Source organism: Camponotus vicinus, unplaced genomic scaffold, assembly GCF_025532165.1.
Source record: "Camponotus vicinus isolate PSW18456_S1 unplaced genomic scaffold, iyCamVici1.0 SCAF_5, whole genome shotgun sequence".
NCBI lineage: Eukaryota > Metazoa > Arthropoda > Insecta > Hymenoptera > Formicidae > Camponotus > Camponotus vicinus.
In genome coordinates, this window is record NW_028141977.1 from 10,340,133 (window position 1) to 10,363,388 (window position 23,256).

Consider the following 23,256-nt stretch of genomic DNA (forward strand, 5'->3'; position numbering starts at 1 on the left):
AGAATATTTTTCAGACAAGTTTTAATTCTATTATTTATTAAAAGGTGGAAATTAATTTTGTTTTTGTAATGATAATTTGTAATAATAATTTGCAACGTGCAACTTAAATATTTACCTGTTTATATATTTAGGAAAAAATGCCGAAAAAAAGATAAAATTATTTATAAGATAATATATCTCATGCATTCGCTGTGCAAGAGAAACAATATGGTTTAAACGCTTCGTTCGCAGCGTACCTACTGGTTAACATAAACTTTTAATACTCGACTGTGAAGGAATTGCTCGTGTATAAGCAGCGTGCGTTGACTGGGTATTGCGAGGAGGGTAAAACAGCGGAAGAAAAAGGGATAAGGGAACAATATATATCAGGAGAAGTTGGCAGAAGGGCGAAGGCTTCTGCAAGAAAGTGGCGAGCTTCGTCAGCCCCGTTTCTTTTTTACTCCGAAGCCAAGGAGAATCCCGAATAATCCGCCTGCAAGGATTATCCCATCCCTCGTTGATGCCCCTGTTTCATATAACTCCGAATATCGTGAACTCTCCGTCACGTCGAAATAATTCGATCTCGCCTTAAAACAAATTTTTGCTTGTCTTGCCAAGACACATCATTCTCTCGCAATTTTCCGTTTATAAAGAAAACATTTTTATTTAAACAACAGAAAACATCTTTATGATATCATTGCATAAAAGTGTCGAGATATACGATACATGTAATATTCGACAAATAATATTTTAAATGAAGAAGCAAACAAAGAAGAGAAGCCAAACTTTTTCAGTAAAGAAAAATCATTCCGATACACGAGTTATTATTTCTATATCATTATATATATAGTTAAATATGTATTATTTCAATGGGAATATAATTAACACATACATTGTATGCTAGTGCATGCCTAGTCATGTTTCCTTCAAGATCATTCTTTACGAATATTAAAGATAATGGTTGTAAAATAAAAATGTTATAAAAATTTTAATCCAGTTTCCTCTACCATTATTATGTCTCTTAAATCATTGACATTCACAGGCATCAATTAGTCAACGTTGTTCTACAGGAAGTCTCAATGTCGCCACTGCCCGGAAGACTAGCAACTCGTCTTGACCACCGATATTCAACGGATAATCCATTATACGCCGGAGGATGGGAGAAGAAACAGGCATTACGTATCGCGGAAAGTATATGCGCGCCTCGTATACGATAAATTTATCCGCGCGACGTTAACAAATGGCAGGGTAGTTAATGGCGAATAGACGGCACTAACGCGCGGACGCCCGCTGCAATAATATACAGCAATAATCGTGCGGCGAATGTACGGTAATAATTATGAAACCGGCCGCGTTACTAATCTGATACAAGATCTGAAATAATCATTGCGTTAGATCGAAGACGTAGAACGTGGCGCGATGTTGTTTTACGATGAACGTAAATCTTTTGGTTTACTTCATCCTATCTCGTGCCGTTCTTTCATTATTCGCGGATCAGATTCAGGATCATGTTACGATAAATATAAATAGAACGATATATATAAAACAGAATTGTCGTCTTAGGAAGTGATCGTCGTATGATGAAAAAATTATAGATTATTATTACGTGAAATTCTGCGTTACTTATATAAATTATTTACTCCGGAAATAGATAACAAGAATACAAGACAGGGGATGATAGGTTTCCAAGTTATAATTAACTCAATGACTATTTATTATTCTTGGTTGCTGCAAATAATTAATCTTCTTGAACAATTAAAGGCACATTTTTCTCGACGTCAGTAAATTACAAATTTATTTAAATGACTCTCTGTTTCTCTTTATAAATATAATTAGAAATGTTATCGATCAATAGGCGGTGCTAAAGACAAGTACAAGAGATAAAATTAAATCGTTACAATTCTATTGAAAATAGATTTATCTCGATATCTCCCATCGAGTCTTAATCTCGAAATCTTTACGCAGTCGATTTTTCGGCTGCGTTGACCCGCTTAAGATCATCTTTCGAATAGCAAAAGCAACCCTGACGCGTTCCTTCTGTCCCATTCTCATGCCGGCACTCCCTTTATCGATCCCGCTCCAGCCTTTCCCTCACTCCTGTCCCTCTGATCTCGCTCTCATTCTTCTTCTCCCCTTTCTTTCCCCTCGCTCTTTCTCGCACTTCCCTTTTCTTTCTTTCTCTTTCTTCTCCCCACTCTCTCCTTCTCACTCTTTCTTTCCACTCTTTCTCACTTCACCGTCTCCCTTCAGCGCCTAGTTACCCCGGGGAAACCCTAGAGAACCGCTTTTACCCCCCGCTGTCCTCCTCCTTCGACGCCGACCGCTACCACCCGCGTCTACAAACTCGACCAACCAGGAAGCACGTATCTGCCCTTTCGAATTATCCGGCTGGCTTGCCGCCCTTTGTTGCACGCGGAATTTCGTTTAATTAAAATGAGACTATGGAGACTGTTTCGTCTCCGTGGCACGAAGACCTTGGATTTTAATAAGAGCTTCGATCATGAAATGTACTGTCAGAAAGAGCAAACGTTGCTTATTTTTGTGAAATCTTTGAAACATTTTCTAGATTTATACAGCGGAAAATAGGCGACGATTGTGTAATGATTATGAACAAACATCTTAAATGGGAAATTGATGATATGCATAATAATCCATAGTAGCAACGTACCTAATTTCGTGATAAATAAGTATAGTTATTTTTCTTTTTGTATGAAAATATATACGCAGAAAGTCACAGACTTCATTCAAAAAATATTGGATATTGATTTTAAATTATAATTTAATTAATGAATTTATTTCCAATACAGATTTCGCAATGCAGATATATTTAACAGATATTTGCACTATTAATATCGTAAAAGAATGTATGCCTCGATTGATAATAACAATTCATAATACACAAATAGCTTAAGAATGCATCGCACAAATATGGCGGAATAGGATCGCAAGAGATGACGTTTACAGATGTCGGTAGCGGATGATGTTCAAACATGTTTACACAAAACAAAATGCAACATTCACGAAAAATGATACGACAAACGGAACACGATCAATCGATATATATACAAAACTAAACGTCAAAATTAAACCAGAAATAGATCATGAAGTTAAATAATGATAAATTTGCTAATAAATCCTGCATTCACAGTTGACGCGTTTAATTATTTTTGGAAACGTAACCGACACATTAAAATTATCATGCTATTCTTACTGTTCATGGTGAGAGTCTTCGTTCGGTTACACATAAATTACCGTAGATTGCAATCTAGGAAGGCATAAAATGGTAAAAATGGCAGCGCACATGGGAAAAAAATACGTACGAGGCGAAGTTAAGCCATTGGAAAAAAATAGTCTATATTTAATCAAGCTATCGAGATGAAGATTAATTAACACCGTGCTAAACGCTCTCTTCGCTACTACAATTACCTCTGATAAATTGTATTCGCGTGCATTCCTTTTTTCCTCTCACCCTTTCCCTCTCTCTTATAATGTTTTTAAGTTGTACTTCAATATTATTAAACATTTTGAAATAAATAAATGATTAAGAAAAAGATGTTGCGTTGTATAATTAATCCCGACATAACTTTATAATTAAGTAATAAGAAAAAAACATACAATGTATAAAATAACTGTGAATCTCAGTCAAAAAATTATCATAAAAATGAACAGTATTATGACACGCCTTGTAAAATCGAAAATTCCGATATTCCCGAAAATCTATTTTACATTCACGATCAAATTATTAATATTTGAATACTGAACATTTGAAAGAAGAATCGCGCATCATCAACGAACGAGAAAATCGTTACTCTCTTTGCACGATACGTACGTGCACTTTTGTATAGTCGGCCGCGGTATGAAACAAAGACGAAAGAGAATCCCATTCTTCACTGTCATGGCCAGTATCATCGCAAAGATACTTTCACACTTCACCGTCACCGCGAAAGGATCGCGCTGAACGGGAGAACGACACGGATGGAAATATCTCGCTCCGCGAAAGCTAAGCGATTATTGGTCCATCGACTCACGGGCTCACACTGCTCACTCGTTACGTGACCACGTCTCACCCTTAAGCTGATTCAATCGGTTGCGTTATTACTGGGTGGCGAGATTCGAGACGATCCAGACGAGCCACGCTCGTCAAACAACAGAGAGCCCTGTCGTTGGACACGAAGGGCGACAGGACAGAAGAGAAAAGAAGAGACGAGACAGGGAGAGAGAGGATTGCGAGGCGTCGCGGCGCTGGTCGGCACTAGACTTGGCGTCGGTTCGTTCGTTAGCTGGACCCTCTTGCTCGCCCGTATTAATTTGCTTCCTCCTCCCCTCGCGTCTCCCCACCGTCCCCTTGCGGCGGTCCCTTCCTCGACCATCCCCCCCTTGCTCGGGAAAAGGGGGGTTCAGGTCGCCCCTGGTCTCTTAGCTGCCGCCGCTGCTACGAGACGCCAGAGAGACGGCGCATGCGGACTCTGCTAATCACCCTCATCGTCCTCTACGCTTCTACTACGAGAAACCCCCTCCCTCTCGTTGCCGACCGCTGTGGGCGATAAACGCGAGAGCCATCAGGAAATTAATCGACAACTCGCCACGGTATTCCAAACTACTTTGACTTTGTTTCTCACGACCGTGACCTTCTCCGACGCGGAGCACACGAGTATCTTTAAATATCTATATCCACAGTCGCATCATAGTTAAATTTCATTTCACGAAAGAATAGAAATAAGATTTAAGATTCGTGAAAATTTGCAGGAAAGCTGTTAGCACGATGATTTATAGAAGTAATCTATAGAAAAAACGAGTCGAAACCGATTTATGATTCTTGTAATTGTTATTTTCTCCTGCTCTTTCAATTGGAGTAATTAATTTAAATCATCATTTTCATCGAGAAACTGTCTTCTTATTCATAATTACTTTCTTCCTATATTCATAACACATATAATAACATGTTGTTTTAAAAATTGTTTATATAATTTTTAATTGTAAAACTTGTTAAAATATATATTGCTCTCTCTAATAATAATAATTCTTTCTTATATTGATTCGAAAATCTTCATCCTGTCAGTATACAAATTCAAGCAACGTTAACAATTTTATGGCAGTCGATAAACTGCAACAACTCATACTCATACATTTATAATGAGAGTGCGACAAAAATAAAATGCACACATATTCACAAAAAAAAAAATAAAATGAAAAATATTATTTTATTTTACCGGGCGATGTATAGGATCTTTCTCTCTCGTGTCATCGAGCAGAGGATACGTAACAAGACGACTACTCTTGCGAAGGATGGTAATGAGGATGATAGTAAACGAGGTATTGGAAAATCGTGTGAAGGGCTGGAACATCGTAGATAGGTAACCAGCCAATGATGCGGGGTAAGAGGAGGTCAGCAATTTTTCGCCTCATTGCTCATAGAAAGGAAACGCTTTATCGTACGTCGCTCCTCCTTTCCTCCCCCGCGCCCGTCAAAGCATCCGCGAACTTACGGCTGTCGGGTTACTGTGGGGCAGATTTAGCGTCAGCTCGTCGTGGATGTTGATCAGGTAGCACTTTTTTACCGGACCAATTTTCCGGGGCTGAAGCTATCGATATTTCGCCCCGGGTTCGTGTGACACAAATCCTCGTGGAGAAAAAAAGTCGACATTTTTCGTGAGCAAATTATTGAAGCTACAGTATGTGATACTTTCGATTACTTTTCAAAAGATTTCTCTCTCTTAAAAATAAAATTATTCAGATAATACACGAACAATAATGCTTTAATCGTTAGATGTATAATTTCCATAAGCGTAAGAGAAAATCCGTATTTTGTGACATATGAAATCTTTGATTTAATATGATATTTTATTTTACTTTTGAATATTTAATTAGGTTCATTAATGACAGTGAGCTTATACGTCTCAGCAAATTTGATTTCAACAGATATCAAGAGAGTGTCATTATTCACAGTTTAAGAAATGAAGGGAAAAAGAAAGTGAAGAAATCCCATAAGGGAGACCTATCATGATTCAAGCACAAATAGCCTAAGAATCGAGGATATAGCATAATCGCGAGTATAAAACAGCGAAACGCTTAGCATAGTAACATCCTGGCGGGGGCATCATTACCGTATTGATCGCGGAGGTGATTTCTCTCGCTCTTTTCCTCCTGTTATATCCCTCTCCGCATTGGGGAGGATCAGAGTCGAGGGGTGGGAGTGAATCAGGGAGGCGTATTATCATGGAGAGGGTTGAAAGTAGGACAGCGAATTTCTCGATATGATCATTCTCAAATCAAAGAACTTGGCAAAAAAATTGCAAAAATAGAAGCAAGAAACTTTATTGAGATTCTGCATGTTAGAAAATCTAAAATTAAGTAATAGTTCCTGTGATAATTTATCTAACACTCAAAACAATGCAAAATATTATCTGCTTTTTATTCACTACATATTTTTATAAAATTAATTATGTTTTATTTTTTTATAAAATATATTTTTCTGTTTGTACTGTAATATATGATTTCTTAAAAATATTTCATCACTTTTTCTATTTTCTACTGAGATATTTTTTCTACAAACGTAAAATATTTTCATCACAGCTTCATGTATTAGTTCTCTATTTTATTTATTATCAAAGAAAATCATTTAAATTTCTCTCTTAGGCTATAGATCATCGAACTTCAAAAGGAATTCGGTCGTTATCGCACCGACGGTTATGCGAGTTCTTGCACTGATTCAAGGAGATGACATTGACCTCGACGGTGACGTCAGACAAAGTTCGAAGATCCTTCCTTCTCCTCTTACCATTCCTCACTGATGGTCCAGTACCCGTTGCAGGACCGGTTTGGTAAGCGTCAACCGATCGTATAAGCAAAAAACAGCTGAATCACCATGACTCTGATCCTTCAACTCAAAGCTCGAGATACAGGCAACTCTACCGATATGTCGAAAATTCAAAGTCAAACATATTTTTAAAAAATGAACGAAAAAACAAAACGAAAAAATATTGTTTCTAAACTATATGTAGCAGCACTCTTAAAAAGATACCTCAAAGGAACTTCTCCAAATATATCTACTGTCAAATCATTGTAGCTCCTTCAGAATCATAAAATGCCACATCATTATTTACCGGTAAAATAATTTAATTAGTAAATTAAGTTAAATTATTATTATGCTCATTTGCTTCAAATGAGCATAATAATAAAAGTTTAAGAAGTAAAAAAACATATATTTTAATATATTGTAATCGGATTATTTGCAATGACTGTGCAATGTTTCATATTTGATATTTTCTTTAAAACATTTACAATAATTATAGCACATTTGTGATAATTACTGGATGTCTGTGGTAATCAATGTGATATAATGTATGATTTGTGAGTGATACGACTCTTTAACACACGCAATAGCAGCAGTTAAATAAAAGTCTGACAGTAAGAAATATACTCACGCTTAAATGTACAAATATATGTTTCAATATAGATAGAAACAAATTGAACTTGTTGAGTTTATTATAGATGAATATATATAATATATATCTCTGTCAACGCAATTAAAAAAAAAACGTAGAATAATATAACGTAGAATAATATGTTGTTATAAAGAGTTATACACTGTGATAAAAGTTAAATGATGATGGAAATCTAACAGGAGACATACTCTCACACTCGAATGTACAAATATTTGTTTCAATACAGATTAAAACAAATAAAGTTTATATTGAGCCACTCATAGCTCCTCCCCTGACACTAAAATTTTATTCTGCTTATGCATTCAAGATATTGTGATCATGCTGCAAAGACACAACTTATTTATTTATGCAATAATTATTTGGAATTTAATAATTAATGTTGAACAGTTTGTTATTAATATTATTATTGCTTCTGACGGATGAATTTTTAATATCAAAAAGTAAGAAATCGACACAAGAAATTTCAATGAAATTAATGTACCTCGAAGGTGTATTGATTATTATCTCTGTTTCTTTTTCTTTTTTTCCCTAAAAGATGATAAAATATCTTTTCATATTTGATTTTAAAAATGTTTATTTTTGTTATTTTAGAAAGAAAGTTTTCAGAATAATCGATTCGCGATTAGTTTACAATCGCGAATCATAAAATTAATGACTACCACAAAAAGCCATCTTTAAATGCTAAATCACAGAAAATTAATATTTGATAAATTGATATTTAGTCTAAATATATTTATCATACGACGATTGAAAAATATTCTTATTTTGCTATCTTTCCTCCCACTTGATACAATTATCGCGCTTTTTACAGCAATTAGCAATTAGCTTTTAAAAGCAAGAGAAAAGATATAAGAAGAAAAACCTGAAGTTTCCGGTTCTCATACACAGTTCAAACGCATCGATTATGAACATTATTCATATAATCGATAAAACAAACAGCAGGAAATAGTTGAAATGAGATTGGCTATATTTACTTTTTTCTAAATCTCTCTAAAGCTGTAATTAAAATAAATACACATGTATACTTTGTTTTGCCAATATAATTGGCTAACAAATCGTTAAATTACAAATTCCTAAACTCGCAAAACAAGTCGACTTTTCCTTATTTATGAATTTATGAATTTTCCTTATTTATGAATCTTTTATAACACTTGATCATAATTTTTATATAAAATTTCTTGTCCAAAATAAAAATAACAGAAACTGTATTTATATCAAAACTATTTCATTTTAACATTAATAAATGCAATTAATTTTAAAATTAAATAATGGAATTATTCAAATGTAATTCAAAAGTTTTAACACTTTATTAATATTATTTTCAAAAGATATAGAACAAATATTGTTTTTAGCCGCTTTGATATACAGTCGCAGTTTCTAAAATAAAAGAATGACCGCAAAAACAGGCCTAAAATCGCCCGTTTCGTGGATATCGAAGTTTGAGTCGATTTTGGCGGTAAATAATTGTACATCAATAATTGAACATCAATCCTCCGAAAATTTCAGATTGAGCATACCTTTTATTACTGAGATATAAGGGATTAAATTGGTCACTATACATCAATGAAGGGTATGCCATTTTATCCGTTCAACACAAAATACCTCGAGGTTATTTCTCATATCAAAAAATGTTTCAGATAAGATTTGTTTATCTGTTAGAAGACTAATTTATCGTGACCTCAAATCGACAAAATTGTAAAGATCATTTAGAGGTCAACTTGCGATTTTCAGTAAAATGTTTTTTAATTGATGTCGGATATCTATCTCTGCGGTCTCTGAACGAGTACATGTATATACGGGAGTATTTTATTAGGGTTATCTTATGTCAACACGGTTTTATCTTGCCTTATATTTTATAAATCCGATAACCTTATAACAATATTTCAAATATAGGCTTCATTCGTGAATAATACCAACTTCAACCCTTCATATCTCAGCAATAAAAGGTATGCTCAATTCGAAATTTTTAGGGGATGAATGTTTGATGATATACAATCATTTACCACCAAAATCGTATCAAAACTCGAGGTCCATGAAACGGGCGATTTTTGCGGTCATTCTTTTATCTTCGTTTCGCTCTATTATTACGTTCCATCGATTTATTCTATCTGTCTTATGCGACCGCATATTACGCATATGCATTCAACATAAATGTGTGGAAATTTAGATTACATTGTACGCGATACAAACATGATTCACGTAACTTACTGCTTTATAACTCGTTTGGTTTACAATTCTTATGCTGGCATTGTATCTTATCGGCGAGAAATGTAAATATAAGACACACACATAAAAGAGAAGTCATTTTTCTTCTTGATTTTCTTTCACGTTAAACTTATGATGGTTGTACTTTGTGTAAAGCGTTGCCTATAATAAATTTCTCATTTATCACGAGTTTAACAAATTAACAACAGATGAAAAATTTAACTATTTTAATTATTGTCAATTTATTAAGCATTAGAGATAGATTTTTTGTTAAGTATTATGATAAATTCTTATTTTTTAATCATGATTTTTATAATTGATATAATTATTCTACAAGTCTCCTATCAAACAAGAACTCTATTCATCCATATTCAAAGAACTCTATTCATCCATATTCAAAAATCGATCGATATATTAAATAAAAAAATTTGAATGGATAACAAGTATTATTGATAAATTTTATATAGATGATATATATGTGACGAGATATAACCAAATAGGTACCTCAAAATATGTGTTAAGCACTTCTAACGAAGTTCTTCTTATGAAGTAAATAAAGCCATGGGATATAAACCAATCCATGGAGAAAAAAAGGAATATAATGGGTTAGCAAGTATCTACTTTGAAAGATTGTTTTGATATATATGTACTTAGAAGTCTCTCTCTCCCTTTTCCTCTTTTTAAGTATACGGTCAAGTGTCTATACAGAATTTTAACCAACAGAATCTCTATCATATGTACAAAAAAAATGAAAAAGGAATTTCAAGAAATTAAATTTAATCATATTTTAATTATAATATGTATATTTGTTTAGGAGTTATTTTTATATAAAAAGATTGCGTGTGTGCAAAAATCCTATAATTTTTCCAAGCAAATATTTAGAAAAAAACTTTAAGAAAAGTAAGAGATAAATCTTAGTAAATTCTCTAATAAATTCATTATTATCTTTTTTTTAATAAATAATTTATGACTGAAAATTTTGTATTTTCTTATTTAAATGATTATTAACATACCTGTTCTAATAACATAGCCGAGAGATCATCATCTATCCGCACGAAGTACAAAAAGAATCTTATGAAAGAGCATTTTGCTAATAGCATAGTTTGCTTAATGTACGGTCAGAACAGCATCCTCCGGTGTTCCACCACGTGGTGCTCGTGAACGAATGATTGAGACGTACTCCAGCAATGACTCGCGTATGGTGCACACAAGGGGGTTCCTTGTTATCGAGTCGCGCGGTTGTGAGTTGCACACTTTGTAATCTTTCACGACGCAGACAAAAAGCCAGTCGCTGTTTAAGCTAGCTCGAAAAGAAACGCGCGTATATATACATATGACATTTTTTCCTCATATGTCTTACTTATCGGCTCTATGCCTTCACATCCTGCATCTACGGATTGATGCATCTTACGATGAAATATGTACGCAGACGTAATTACATGATGCCATCATAAATATTCGGTCTGACTTCAACCTATTTGCGCGAAGATACGCATTCTCAGCAGGGAGTAACATGGGGAAAGATGTTGAAGAAGTTATGTTTCACTTTCCATTGAACATAAAGTTCCTAAGACATCCTGAATTTGACGTGGTAAAAAATCGTATATTTATAAAAGTACAACAATCAAAACGAAATCACAGTTTCTCGAGTTAAAAAGTCTCTTAATGAAAAAAATATGTTTTAAGCAATATTAGTAAGTGATCGTAATATCGCATAGATATAGATTAAAAGCATGTTCTTTATTTTACATGTTTTTCAATAATTGTATAATAATTGTATAGATATACGGTTGCTATTATATTTCGGTGAAATACAAAGGTGAAAGGTAGTGCATAATGATACTTAAGATTTCCATGAAATGGAGTTCCATGTTATCTTGGATGATGCTGCCTGAGGCCATCGCTCGATCTTGCATGATAAATTACACGCATACGCACGTGTGTATTTACGGCATCGCATTTAATGCGCGTCCCCAATTATATACGTTCACGTAAGAAATCACAGTACTAAGATTTCAACGATTAAGAGAGAACGTATAATGCAACAATTTGTTATTATGTCTGGAATTTACATGTACTTATTTTACATATTTCTATGAAAGTATATCATATGCACGTGTTAAGTGAATAAAAAGTATTATTCTACGTTAATAATTGAACAGACATCCATCATGATAATTGAATACAGATACGTACACAAGTTCTTCTTTTAATAGAAATTAAAGATAAAAGAAAAGTAAAATTGAAAATAATTATTATAAAAATTCTTGTCGTTAATTATCCCAATATATATATTTGCTATATTAACGAAATATTATAATATTTTTCATAAAATCCATGAATTTGCATGTTTCCTTTTGCATAGTCAAAAATATGAAACTAGAACATGCAAACATCAAAGTTTAAAATGCATAATCTTTCTAGATACAAATGCACAGATTGTACTTTTTTTATTGATCATGCCGCTATGAATACCACGTGGATCAGGTTACAAGCGTTACACCCACGCGTTCTACGTTTCGCTTGGTGCGCTTTGCTGTCATGCGTACAAAAGGTTGAAAGCTCGTTGTCTCGAGTTGACACGTACGTAGGCAGTAATGTCGGATGGTAAAAAAAAACTGTAGATCGTGTATCGCATTGCATTCATTCTCAAGACGATATAAATTCTGATATTAAACAGGAATAACTTTCCCCTTTGAAAATTCACGTTTTACCGACGATCAATCAGCTGGATATTGCGCTACCGACTTTACGCGTGCCTCTTATAAATTCAATAGTTGACAGGAGCACAATTTTTATTTTTATTATTTCAAATGTATGTTATTAATAAATGACCTAAAATAATTAATTCGGTTGCAAGTCATCATTTGATAAAACCATATTTTTTTAATTTATTAGAAATAATTGTATAATTATGTGCTTAAAATATTGTCATCCCGATTCTTTTCTCTCCGAGATGCTAAACTAACGGTGAAGATGAAATCTTCTAAAAGGATAACGGCAAATACAACAACTCATATATTCTCATTTCTATCTATGGATTGTCATCTAGACTTGAGATCACGTATGGCGTTTCTATCCAAGAGGTAGGAGTTTCTGATTATGCCGTCGACTTTCAGTCTCGCGTAAGCATGAAAATTAACGATACTCTTCGCGATCTACATCGCGCACTTGTACTTCGCGAATTATATTATATTATTATAATTATTTATATTATATCATTCGAATTATTTATATTAGTTGTGCAAAAGCTCTCGCATTTTCCCTCTCCTTTCTTGCAAAGCCATAAACGCGGCATATTGTCCGATACATCATACGAAGATTGAAAATATTTTCTTGAACTGTGCTATAACTCGAATGGTTTATCACCCAACGACCTATTTCATCTCAACATGACGCAAGAAAGCAGCGCCCCTATTTAACATACGGACCACATTTGGCATGTGGAACTCATAGGAAGTAATAGTGTTCCCGTAGGATGGAAGAATACGCAGAGTTGTCTCCGCGAAAGAATAGACGCGGAGGACGTGAGTTTTGCAACGCTAGAAACCGCAGCATTCTATCACGAGCATAGACGCCAAAGTACGGTCTCTTCAAATAGTCACGTCAATCATGCACTTATTATGTAATGAACTATGCAATAATTTTACTCACTCCTCTCCCTTTCCCTTTCTCCTCGTCGCTCAGATACTCTTGCAGCATTCTCTTGATGATCGCTACGTTGTAAATCCCCATTATATGACTTCGCAGATCTTGCAATTAATTTTCCATTAATTGCTAGTTTTAGTTAAATTTAGTTATAAAAGATATATATATAGATCCATATATATATATATATTCAATTAAGAGACTATTTAATTAAATAACAATTTATATGGAGAATAATTAAATTGTGAATTAAAATAGCAATGCACACATCTCAGATTAATTAAATTAAATTATAATTAAATATCTATCTAAATATATAATAGCTAAAATTAACTGCAAAGAAATGTCTTCAATAATAACCATAAATAATGAAAAGTAAGATAGAATTAAAATAACAATTAATTAATTGATCGAAATATATGAATAATTATTTATCTATTATACGTCACATCGTTGATAATGTGATACATGTAACAGTGTGCATTCTGACAAACATTTCACTACGCAACACTCGCAGAACCGTGCTTTGGCTGTTACCGTTTATTATTTATCTCATTCGCTCCCCTTCTCGTTTTCTCATCCACGAATGCCGCGTTTACATCTTCATAATTCATGCATTCCTTCTAATGAAGATTTAATTTCGTCTGGTTACCACGATTTTACCCTCACGTTTCGCTTTTCGCTGTATATTTTCCGGTTTCCTCTTCTGCCTATCTCCCTCCCAAATGCGGTCTTCCAGAAGGTTAATATACTCCATTATCTCGAATCATTTTACTAATAATTCACTTCCTACCAAAATGCCTGCGCAGCATCTGCGAATTCGGGATTTGCTTAGAAGCACTCTGAGGATAATCCAAGTATATTTACGACGATCGATAAGCGATAAGCCACTATACAATGACTACCAAAATGGATAACACGGGGACATCTTATTCACTGAAGTAGAAACGCGGAGGGCAACAAGAAAGCTTCTCATAATTGTTTCAGTTTCTAATTAAGAGAAGTAAATCTTCTCGAATGTTTTAATGCGATTATACTTATAATTAATGTAACTAGAATAATTATGATAATAAATAAAATGTAGTAATCTATATGTACTTATTACTTCAAATTTTCTTAACAATTGATTCGTGAATGGAAATTAAAATTTATCGATATTATTGTTTTTTCAAGTATATGTTAGTTTTTATAATTTTCCCGCTATTATAGTAATTTTTACCGACTTCTATGGATAAAATAATCTTATTATAAATATGTCAAGAGATGTGTTTGAGAAAATCGTATAATTTTTTTTTCAATTATTCTCGAAATTATAATTTCAATTTTGCTTTGTAAAACTGTTGCTATGCATGATCACTGTTTTCTTATTGCTTCTAGGATGCATGTATATGTTCGTTCACTTTGTACATTCTGTACATCGTACAGGGCAAAACAAATTGCTCAAGAATACGAGCAAACTTCGCGCAACGACGAGCCGGAGAAGACGATGTTCGCGAAGCTCCGAGGAAACTGATCGAGCACTCGATTCTGGCATCCCATTGCGACCCACCTGGGCAATCTGAGAAGGGACCGACGAACCCGCCTTTAGGGTTAACGAGCCCCTGCGAACGCCGCCAGTGGAACCTGCGCCTTTTGTAACCCGAAGTGACGCCGATCCTATTGACGGGGCCCTATATGCTTCCAATCGGTGATCTATGGATCCCTACTCGACCTCTGGTCCTTGTGCGGCTCGTAATCGTATATTTCATTGGCGGCTCAAAGAGTGCCTCTTTCTGTTTGCCCGTAGGCTCGATTGTCGTCCTGATGCGTATTGTGCGCGAACGCGATTTCATTGAAAGAATGAGAGAGAAAGAGGGAGAGAAATAGAAAAAGAAAAAGTCTGAAGAGAGGCGACTTTAAAAGTTAACGCGTCCTCGAAGATGCGATACGTGTCCTCCGGATGTACGTATCTACCTGCACCTAAAAGCATAATTCGGAAGCATAATCGACATTTTAGTTCGGGCTTCCTCGCACGCCCTCATACAAGGTGGATCGAGAGAATGGATTTATGGGCGGTGTTTGCTTTGCGGTGTAAAAAGGGTCTGATTCAATGTTCGATGATCGATCGTACGATATCGAAAGATGAACGGATGGTAGACACGCGCGGTGTAATGTTACATTATGATTTCCCCGAATCGATGACCTTATAAGTATAAAAGAGAGAGCTTCGAAGTGATTAATTATACTCATGATAAGAAATGTTTTTGTTTTAGAATTGTTTTAGAATAAAAAATGAATAAAATTTTGTCGAATTTTGTGTGACGTGTACCTCTCTGTTTAAACTTTGTATCGATAATTTATTATTTTTAATGCAATTAAAAAACATATTTTCTATAATTAAAGATAGCTAAATTTTTAGAAAAATTTCATAACTTTAATTTATTTCTCCCTCTCTCTCTCTTTCTTTCTATCTTCTTTTATTTCTTTTATTAAAAAGTATGCATATTTTCAAGTTTATTTTAAAAATTATGATTTCGTGATAAATTATTCTCTCAATTTCAATAAAGATATTCTATCGAAAGTCAAGAAAGAAAGGGTTATTCGACGTGACAGCGTAGAGTGGACCGTTCGGCCCAAACAGGGGACTAACGAACTGTGACGTCGGCGATATTACTCGACAACCGGAAATAGAATTTTCTACATATCCTAACGCTCGGCATTGTCTGTAACGTCGTTGCGCTTCAGGTAGGCGCAACCCACTTCCCAACATTGTCCCTAACGTGTACCAGGCTGTCACGCGCATAATGCCGCGAGTTTAGCATTTATATCTCATGGACCAGGTACGTATGTTCTCGCATAATTAGCGGCGGTTCTTATGCGCACCGCCGTGACATCGGCGCGGAAAAACGGTCGAAACGCAACCCCCGTGGACCGGGAGACCGGGGGACGGCTGCACAATAATTTTTTTCTACTGTTTCTCGTCACCGCCTTTTAACGTAGCGAGGCTTACGAGGTGCGTCCCGTGAGGTCCCGAAAATTCCCACATACCCCTCCGTACGATTTGCATGCCGACGGAAATATCGATGCATCGCGTCACAGGCAGGTACGCATGCGAGACGCCATCGCCGAGATTTTTTTCTCAGGCTCATCCCGCAGGGTGAAAAAGATGCGTGCATCTGGAATGCGAACGTGACTCGAGACGTCGTTTGCATTTCAGCGCGATTATTTAGTTTCCGAACGCGAATCAGAAAGCCTCACTTCCTGGCTTCGATTAAACGTTATTCTTATCCAATATCGAGAGTATGTGAAAAAAATCAAATGGATCGCAAATTAACGGACGCGCGCTCGTCAACGTGTAAAATGTAGTGACTATATATAACGATTTATCGAGTGCAATCTAGATAAGTACATCCGGAATAAGTATCTCGGTTCCTTGGCTCTTGCATTCAGCAGCAATCGTAAGTATAGCGCTCATACTTTAGCTAATAATATAAAAATATTTCTTTCTTTTGGAATGTTATTATACTAACGAAGGAGAAGACGGGATTATGGCAGAAATTACCCTTCCAAGTATACACTCCATCTTTCAGCATATCTGACGCATCATATATGCGCTGCTATAGAACAAGCCGGCACGAGTGATATTATTTTCTCGTTTCGTAACATAAGTAATATCGAGGTAATGAAGTCACGACATCTGCATATCGTTCGCTGCTCGGTCATTCTCTCTCATCAAATGATTTTTTCGAGATATTTTATGAACCGGTACGACAAACACGCGAGCGCAATGCACAGAATTGAATCGGTATATAATTGCGAAATATAAACACGGCTATTTTCTCAGAGAAATGAATAGTTATCGATGTGCAGTGACTGTTGGATTAAAAAAACTATTTCATATCACGTTTGATGTAAATGTCATCCTCCGTTTTTGCAGTAAAATTTATTTTTTAAAATTTATATTAAAAAAAAAGATATCACAAATAATTATAAATATTAATATACACCCACATATATATATCTTTTAAACAAACAAAAGAACATAAACATATTAAAATATGTATATAAAGAAGTAATAAATATTATTTATATAAATATTTATATAATAATATTTAATAATAATAATTTATAAAAATATTAGTCGCCTAAAAATACAATTTAAAAAATGCCAAATAATATAATATTGCTACTACATATATTAATACATATTATGTGAATCAAAAATCTTCTTTTACATAATATGTATTAATATATAAATATATAAATCTGTAGATAAAATGAGAGATATACAATTACATATCATGAACATGTAAAATATAATTTATATAAACATAAATATCAAAATAATAGGAGATAACTCTTCTTTCTTTTTTAAAATATTATGAAATGTAAAAACAGATTTACGAAACCTTTGACGCTCTTCAAAAAGGCTTATCTCCGTACGCGAGAATGCGATGAGGAATAAAAATTGAAGTTGGCTTCCTGACCGAACGAATTACTGAAAAATCTAGGGTGAAGTGGCGTTTTTAAGGACCTCTTGAGAGGAGTCCTTGCCGGTGGTATGCCTTCCTTTCACATGCTAACTCTCCTCAATAGTCCGGCCGATGGTACGAAAGGACTACTTTTCAGATTTAAATCAAGACCGCGTGTATATATGTATCTCCTACCGCGCAACCTATCCCATTTGCATCACAGTGCGACAAAATGCGTATGCGTAACCGTACAAATCAAAATTCGTATCCGTCAAACGAACATACCTGCAAACTCGAGAGTGAAGCGCGAAAAGACCGCGTGTGAACAAATTAATGCAGGACTTGCACTGGCTGACTGAATATATATGACAATACTTATTCGATAACTTAAGATATTTTTTAATATCATCAAACAATAAACAAATATTAATTATTATAAATAAATATTCAGGAAAATATATATACGACGAATTCGTAAACTCGCAATGCAATATAATTTTAACTTGTCGTTTAGCACCAATTATGTCATTAAGTAACTCTTTTTCGCGACTTAATTACGTAAACTGAGTCGGACATTGCAAATTTAATCATTTTTACTCACATGCGACAAACATATTAGGGTCTGTATACTCGCAGCGAGCACTGTCGCACCTGCCGGTGCAATAATTTGTTCTTACATCCAGGTTGATATCGAATTAAAGAATTCATTAACTGCTGTGTGTATACATGCGACAAAGAAGATTACCGTTATTCAAGACCTCGTAAAAAACTGTAAAATTATGACTGACAGAATTCGAAATAACAGCTTGTCTCATAAATAATGTTCATTTTATTCATGATTATTAAGTACTCGACACCAATATAAAGTTTCTTCGCCAGCTTTTTTGATCTTAGAGCCAATTCTTAATACTCACGAGTAAATTGCATAATAAGTTATCATTTATCTTACAATCAGCTGCAAAAAATGAATAAAATATCTAATGTAATTATAGTTTGTCTTCTTGTCAAAAATATTGCCACTCAAATTGCATAATAACGTCACGCTTTTTGTGAGGCTTCTCGTGAACACGAGGAAAGACATTTTAAATAATATTTAGCCTACTGTATCTTCGCAAGCAAATATGTTTTAGCATTATTAAGATTCAATCATTGCATCTTTGGCAACTTTGTCTATAGTTGAGAGAAACAACAATATCTCTATAAAAAAATTCTTCCCTGGAATATATAAGTAATTAGAAATTAAATAAAATTTTTGAATATAAATCTCAACACTATTAAAAAAATAAAGAGAATATTACATTTATAAAAAATGAAGTTATAAATTACTGTAACAGTCATATACATTGTTCGCTTATTAAGTCAACTTTATACAGAGTCATCAACTAGAAACTATTGTCCGATAGTAAATTAGTCTGTTTCATGTCTCGGAATTATCATATCACACTGTAATTTTATGGGGAAATAAATTACGATTGCAAGTCTCTTGACATTACGCGTCCAGCCGCGCGAAAGACATCGATCAACCGCCTCGATAGCAAACTTGTATCGTATGCGCATCCTGCATAGAGATCACACCCCGCAGCTATTATTCCGAAAACGTCTCGGGATGCATCCATCCAACACGTTCGATCACACTACTCACATAATATGTAGTCGCAGTACGTACATAGTCATCAATCGTCGGCACTCTAATTACGATATCCCGATGCACTTTAGTTGACAATATATTCCTTATTATAGCTCCGGATAAAGCCACAATGACGTATTAACATTTAACGCATTTTTTATGGGATATGATGAGGCAGATGGAGAGAGACATGGCCCGCTACGGGGATGAAGAGGGGTGACGAGGGGAAGGAGAAGCGGGAAGGATGCGGGAGCGTCAAAGATGAGGAGGAGAAGGGAAGAAGAGACGTCGTGAGGAGTGCCAGGCTAAATTACCCGGACGTGCTCGCGCAGATAAGGCTCCCTGTGTACGCGCATAATGCGGTACGTAATGTGCAGTCCACAGGCAACCACCATCCGCCACCTTCTCTCCTGCTCCTTCTTCGTCGCCATAGCCGCCGCTGCCGCTGTCGCGCCCGGAGGAAGAAGAGGTAGAGGAGAAGGAATCGGAACCTATGTATCCCCACGTATGCAGTCTGTGTGTTCAGAGGCTGGGCACATATTGACCGATACGTACCGCCGGTAGCAAGATAAACAGTTCTCTTCTCGTTTACTCTCTCGCGCGCGACCTTTCTTCCGCTCTCACTTGGTTTCTTTCTCCCTTTTCCCCTCTTGACTTTTGTCTCTCTTTCGTTTTCCACTTTTCTAGCTCTCCCTCTCTCTTTTTTTCTGTTTATCCTCTCTGCGCTCCCTTGAGCCTAGCGTTAAGTCGCCGCCCGTGATCCGTGCGCACAAAATTTACGGCGACACGTCGGCTATATGAGACACGCTCGTAAAATTTGATCATAAAAAATACATTCTATAGCGTACGAGTCTAATTAAACTAACAATTTAATAATGATTAATTATGGCGTAAGACAAAAAGAATGAGTTTTCAAAAATGTAAGAAAGCGCTGTGACTTATCTTTTGATATGAAATAGAAATTGTGGTAGAAAATATATGTGAATAGATCCACAACTATATTAAAAATTTATGCAATATTTTCAATTCGCGTAAAATACAATTTGACTTATGATTTGATTACAAATTTCTTTTCAATAATTTGCTATATTTTGTGTAGTCGCGCGGTTAAAGATGATAAATAAAAAGGAATGATTAAATAAAAAAATAATTTTTATATTTACATTGAAAAATGGAAAATTGTTTTACAAAAATAATCACTGCATTTTTAATTCAATATAATCGCAATGTGTTATTCGGAGTACTCGAAAAGATTCGAAATGTTTTTTTATATAACGATTAGAATAAAATTCATATGCATTTCTATCTCAAATTTTTATTTCAACAAAAGAATGTTATTCCGTTTCAATTTCTCTTTTGGTTTTTATCTCAATAATTTTTTTATCATTTTTCCTTAATTCTTTATAATTCATCCTTTCTTTCTTTTGTTATCCTTTCTTTCGTTTTCAACAAAATACACGTATATTTATGCTAACGCTCTTTTCATATTAAGCTTATACATCACAATGTATTATTTTATTTCGAGGTGATAGAAATACGATCTAAGAGAATTTATCCCGGTGCATATCATAAATATACATGTAAATATGTATTTCTGATAAATACAAAAGATTGCCATACATTCTTTGTAAAACCAAGGTGAAGGATAAGAAAACGAGCTCAAATTGCTTGAGGCACGGAAACGAAATCATGCAATTGCTGTCGAACAGACTACGAAATAATAAAGTTTACCATGTCTCCGATGACTTTAATCACCCGCCCGAGGTGACCACCGCGACGAGATCCCTATAATTCTTCACAAAAACTGGACAAACTATCTTCGTCCCCTTTCGTAAAAGCTGCATTTTTCGGCCGTTCGTCGGTGGCAACTCCGATGCAGGCGTATCGAAGATCGATCGTTGCGGAAGCACCCTTAGGGCGGTTAGTACTACCTCACTATCCGCTTAAAAGGCCGAGCTGCCGCTCAAGCCAAGCGCCCTGCAGGCACCGGATGATCTTATTCGCGTGTCATGCGAATTTATATCGAAGCTCACACGCGCGGTGTAATTTTCACAGATTGAGATCGGGCCACTTTATAACAGAGGCCGATTTCGCGATTAATATGTGGCGGTATTCGATTCGAATATTTTAATAAGTAAGAAATAACATTTATTTTTTAACAGCACGCAATCATGGGCACCCCGATGTAATTACGAATAATATCAGTAATTATCCAAATGTCATATTTATTATTAAATTGCTACGCTGTACCACAAATTTTATATGTCTCATTATTTTCGCATAGCGGTTCTGTCAAGTTTTCTTTCTCGTGGTAAACTTTATACAGAAAGATACAACATACAATTAAGGTTACATGCATATGTAAAATAAAAATCATAAATGTTTATTAATAATTGAATCGATCAATTAAAGTCAAACTAAAGAGTGTTTTGAAGATAAAGAACACATCAAGCTGTGCAATAAATTCTTTACAAAAATATGTTTCTTGATACTAACTTTCTGTTTTCAAAACATTTTTATTTTGTCTGTATAATTAATATAAATTTATTCAATTTATTAATTTTATTATCTATTAATTAAAATTATTTCAAATTTATATATAATATTTTATCTGTAATTTCAACTGTTACATCTCTATGAAGTTTATGATCATGAGAAAGAAAATTTAGCAGAATATCGAAAGCTTCGTAAAAAAAGAAATAATTAATATACATACAATTAGACATTTTGTGCATTCATTGATAAAAGCAATGCAACTGTACTATGATAAAGTTTTCTGCTTCATGCGCTTGCATCTTGGAGCACTGAAAGATATCGGAGTCACTCAAAATTGTGATATACTCGCCATAAGCGACCGCTTTAATCACAATATAAACGCAATTCGTCATAGACCGCTCGATTGACCTTTTCATACATGTCCATTACTCGGCTCTATGACACGGTGGCATGAAAGACACGTCGCTTTTTCATCCGGGCGTGAGGGGCGGAGGAAGGAAGAGCGAAAGAGAGAGGACAGGATCGTGCGGTGCCGCAAATTACATTGTGAAGTGCCATTAACGGCGATGTAATAGCCACAATAGACCTGCAGCAGCAGCAGCAGCAGCAGCAGCAGGGTTTACATGCGCGAGCGTTTACATACGTGCGCGCGGTTGTATCCGTATAATAAAATGCGTGAAAAGACTTGCACGCGTATGTGAGATCGCGCGCAAGTATCTCCGACGGATACCAAATGTTGCTGAAGGTTGAAACAAAAAAAAAAAGAAGAAAAGAAAAGAAAAAATCAAAGAACAATTCTCCTATTCACAATAACCGGTAATTTTCTCGTCTATGCGCTACATGCGTCGTGCTATTGTAATTAAATGAAGGGGACACGTTTATAAGAGCGTTATAAGAGCGGAGACATGCGTATTGTAATTAAATGAAGGTATCTGCACGCAAAACCATTGGCATACGGTGTCGTATTAAAGACTCTCGGCCAAAAGGAGACAGGCTCAGCCTTGGCATTCACTTGAACGGAATATATGTTGCGGTAGCATGAAAAGCTCCACACAATGTAATGGCAACGTGTCACATCTCTATTAATGCGATCTCCATCTCCGCCTGCTTACTTGCACTTTTCACGATGACCTTTATGCTTGTGATTCATATTGCGTACATCTGACCGATGATTGTTTCATCGACCGATCGATGACTAAATAAAATAGTAAATGAAAGGGCAAGAGAACAAAGAAAATGTATTACAACCTTGCATTAAAGTAAAATTAAAGTAAAAGTAAAATCTTGCATTATCTATGAATAAAGTTTCGTTTTCATTCTGTGATATGCAATGTATATGTTTAGAGATCTTATCTAAGAATAGTGTGATACATAGAAGTGAAAATCGATGTATCTCTTTATGTAA

The 23,256-nt window shown here is 35.0% G+C and overlaps 1 protein-coding gene and 1 long non-coding RNA gene across 3 annotated transcripts in view; both read right to left on the reverse strand.

Moving 5' to 3' along the window:
• LOC145972207 (uncharacterized) overlaps positions 1-19,616 on the reverse strand; it is a 67,441-nt gene extending 47,825 nt beyond the window's left edge. Inside the window, exon 1 of the long non-coding RNA XR_014439094.1 lies at positions 19,395-19,616. This is a non-coding gene — a long non-coding RNA (uncharacterized LOC145972207). The remainder of the gene's footprint in view (positions 1-19,394) is intronic.
• The window catches only part of Mesr6 (misexpression suppressor of ras 6), a 582,772-nt gene that overhangs the window by 449,206 nt on the left and 110,310 nt on the right, over positions 1-23,256 (reverse strand). The gene's annotated exons all lie outside the window — the stretch shown is intronic.